We start from the raw sequence: 3,577 nt of genomic DNA, 5'->3' as shown, positions 1-3,577 counted from the left end.
CACCTGCACCACACCAGGGACTTCCACTCCACCCCGGGGAGGCCTGCACCACACCGGGGATGTCTGCACCAAACCGGGGACTTCCGCTCCACCCCGGGGATGCCTGCACCACACTGGGGACTTCCGCTCCACCCCGGGGATGCCTGCACCACACTGGGGGATCCACTCCACACTGGGGGATCCACTCCACACTGGGGACAGCCACACCACTCTGGGGACATCCGCACCACACTGGGGATGATCCACACAACCTGGGGGCATCCACACCACACCAGGGGATGTCCACACCACCCAGGGGATGTCCGCACCACTTGATGATGGTCCACTCCACACTGGGGGACATCCATGCCACCTGGGGGCATCCACACCACACTGCGGGCGTCAACACCACCTGGGGACGTCTGCACCATGTGGCCGTCTGCACTGTCTGCTGGGGTGGGGGAAGGTGCCCTGCTGCAGCGTCAGGCTGACCTCCAGGGAATAGCTCATTCAGGCTGGGGCGTCCCCGGGTTCCACGTGCTGCAACTCAGTGGTGTTATGACAGCGTTGGAAGGAAGCGTGGCAAGATGGGAACTCTGGCAGCTACTGGGGAGACCAGGGTGGACGCTGGGTGGCTCCTGGTGGGCTTACACGGAGAGAGAGGAGCACGTAGGTGGAGACGCACACGCCCATTCTCTCCCTGTGTGACGGTGTCCTGCATGGCCTCGGGACGCCTACAGCTGGAAAATCCACATGGCCCCTGGGCTTTGGGTCCCCACACAGTGAGCTGACCAGCCTCTGTTCTGTCAAGCGACCAGACTCAGGCCCTTCTGGCCACCTAGGCCTTAAACCGTGCGGCCCAGACCCAGCATTCGGCCTCCAGGTCCCTCCTGCGGCGTAGCTCAGCGTGTGTGCCAGAGTGTCCTGGGGTTGTCACGTGACGTTTCCCATGAACACGGGAGCTGCTGAAGTGACAGGGTGCTCACACGGCGGGACGTGTCCAGAACCGTGTCCACGGTGCGCTGAGTGCGCGTCCAGGGTACCGAGGACAGGGCCATATCTGCACGAAGGGGCTAGGGCTGACCTCTCCACGCACAGGAGCCACGGAGCGCGTCCCAGGGCCACGAGCAGAGGCACGGGAGAGCCAGGCCAGCCAGCAGCTGCCGTGGGTTGCCGGGAACCGCGCACTGGGGCTCACCAGGCGCCGAGGGCTGAGGGCTGGCGTGTCCCTCAGCATGTCGCGTGTCAGGTGCTCCAGCCTGCGTGGCTGAGCTGAGAGGGTGGAGACTCAGTCCGACCCTGGGGTTGAAAGGGAAACTCTGGCTGGGGCTGGACAAGGTCATCGTGGTGGCCCGGCTGACTCCAGACGACAGACACAGATGCCAACTCCAGGCCTGAGCGCCATGGGCTGGTGCGGAGAGCCCCCAGCCAGACACCTCCCAGACGCCGCCCTCGGACCTCGGCTCCAGAAACCTCTGTTCTCTTTTTAACCTGTTTCTGTGGAAGTGGAAGGGACAGAGACACAGACAGACCGACGCACTCAACGAGGTCTTCACACTGCCATTCACCTCTACTCAGCAGTGGCTCAGGCCACAGGCACACGCATGCCCCAGGCGTGCTCAGGGTGGCCCAGGAATGTGGACCGAGGACTCGGGCGTGCCAGGGCGGCCTAGGGACCTGAACCCTGTCCCACGGGTCTGGTTTATCACCAATCCATCACCTGGCCCCTCTCTCCTCGTAAATTGCCCAGGCTCTGGTGTCTCTGGTATTAGAAGACCATGGACCAACCGGACGGTGTCCCCTAAGAGGACTTGCCGAAGCCCGGCCTCCAGGAGGTGCCTGAGACAGGCCTCGGGATGGGGCCTTCACAGAGGGCATCGGCGCTCCATCTAGATGCATCACGCGGAGTGGCCGCCCCCATGACAGGCGTCCCCACCAGAAGAGGGGAGAGAGAGGACGAGGACCAGGTGGCGACAGGAGAGGCTGCAGTGGGCCACGGGCAGCACGAACGGCGGCCACTGCAGAAGGACACCTCTGCGGGAGCCTCTGGCCTCCAGGCCTGCGAGAGGACACCTGTGCTGTTCAAAACCGCCCCATTTGTGAAGACTGGTTGTGGCGACCGCAGAAACGACCGTCCCTGTAGCATGTTACCTTTCAATAAGAAAAGCCACTTTGTTCCACCGGGGGGCTGGGTCTGAGGCCGAGTCTACGCTGCCACCGTGAGGTGGACACGTAGGATGGGCACGTCCCCGCGACACACTGCCTCCAACAGGGTAGGCCCCCACGTCACGCCCAGGGTAGGCCCCCACGTCACGCCCATCCGGAGAAGTGGCTGCCCCCGCGGCGGGCTGCGGCTGTGCCCCGGGGGCAGTGGGACCCGCTGGAGGAGGACGAAGGCAGGCAGGGCCCCCGCGTGTCGGCCCCACACGGGGCACAGCGCACGGCTCACCAGGGCTCTGCGGAGTAAGAACGGAGGCCGGGGTACACGCCGGATGACAGCCGGGCTTCCCGAAACCTCCCACTGCTCAGCCCCCGGCCCTGTGGCAATGGGGAGTCGGCCCTGCTGGCAGCGGCCAAGTTCCATCATCAAAGGGGCCTGTGACGTCACCACAGGCAGCCACCGGCGGTGCCCAGGGCTGCAGAAAACAGGAGGGTGCTGGGAGAGCCCTGCCCTTGCGGCGGTGCGGGCTCCCCTACACCACCCGACCCGAGGTACGGGGCTCCTGGGGTGTCCGCGTGGGGACAGTCTCAGCGAAGTCACAGTGGGCATCCCCGGACTCCACCGCTGAGCAGAAGGGGCAGCAACGCAGGCGCCCTGCCGGGCTGAAGGGCCTGCTGGTGGAGACCCCGGCCACGTGGCCCGATCCACCCGCTTCTAGCGGTCTTGAATTTCAGAGCTGGTTAGTTTCAAACTGCCGGGCCGCAGAATCTGTGCCCCCAGAAGCCATCCCGGAGCGCAGCCAGCAACAGGGGCAGTGAAAGAGAAAGCGCGACTCGGCTGCTCTCTCACCTGACCTGAGACAGCCAGGCAGCGAGGAAGGGCCGGCCGTGGGCGTGTGGCCGAGCGGCAGTCCCGTCCTGGGCACACGGCACAGCCTGGCAGGCAGCCCGCTGCCTTCGCTCCGCAGTGCAGGAGCTTCAATGGCAGCACAGCCGGGAGGGGAGGCGGAGCAGCTGGAGCCGCCCCACCCTCCGGGGGCAGCCAGCACCCACAGGCCCCACAGGCTCTTCCCAGACTCAAGGTGCTGCCTCCTGAAGGCAGAACATTCTAGAAGCAAACCCTGAGGGTGGTGCCCACAGCTCCACAGTCATCCGTGTTCGGAGGCTGCAACAGTGCAGGGCTTTGCTGCTCAAAGTCTGCTTTTCAGGGGGCAGCAGGTGACATGGTGGTTAAAGTGCTGGATTCCCATATGGTTGACGGCGGTTCAAGTCCAGACCCGGCGACTTGAAACTCAAACCAGGCTCATGCGCGTGAGTTCCCAAGCCCCGCGCAGCCGGGCCCGGGAGCCGGGGAGCTCGGCCTGCTGAGCCCCTCTTGCCCGGACGGGTTCCAGCTCCTCCCCTCCCCGCGGCGCCGGCAGCCAGGAAGCGGGGAGTA

The 3,577-nt window shown here is 65.3% G+C and overlaps 1 protein-coding gene across 1 annotated transcript in view; it reads left to right on the top strand.

Moving 5' to 3' along the window:
- The first annotated feature begins 3,420 nt into the window (after positions 1-3,420).
- Positions 3,421-3,577, top strand: part of GLT6D1 (glycosyltransferase 6 domain containing 1) — a 16,053-nt gene continuing 15,896 nt past the window's right edge. Inside the window, exon 1 of the mRNA XM_006163341.1 lies at positions 3,421-3,450. The gene's annotated coding sequence lies outside the window, so the exon portion shown is untranslated. The remainder of the gene's footprint in view (positions 3,451-3,577) is intronic.

This window comes from Tupaia chinensis, unplaced genomic scaffold (assembly GCF_000334495.1).
Source record: "Tupaia chinensis unplaced genomic scaffold, TupChi_1.0 Scaffold142100_1, whole genome shotgun sequence".
Taxonomy (NCBI): Eukaryota; Metazoa; Chordata; class Mammalia; order Scandentia; family Tupaiidae; genus Tupaia; species Tupaia belangeri.
Note: the sequence above shows the minus strand (reverse complement) of the source record. Positions and strands in the feature narration are given on the sequence as shown.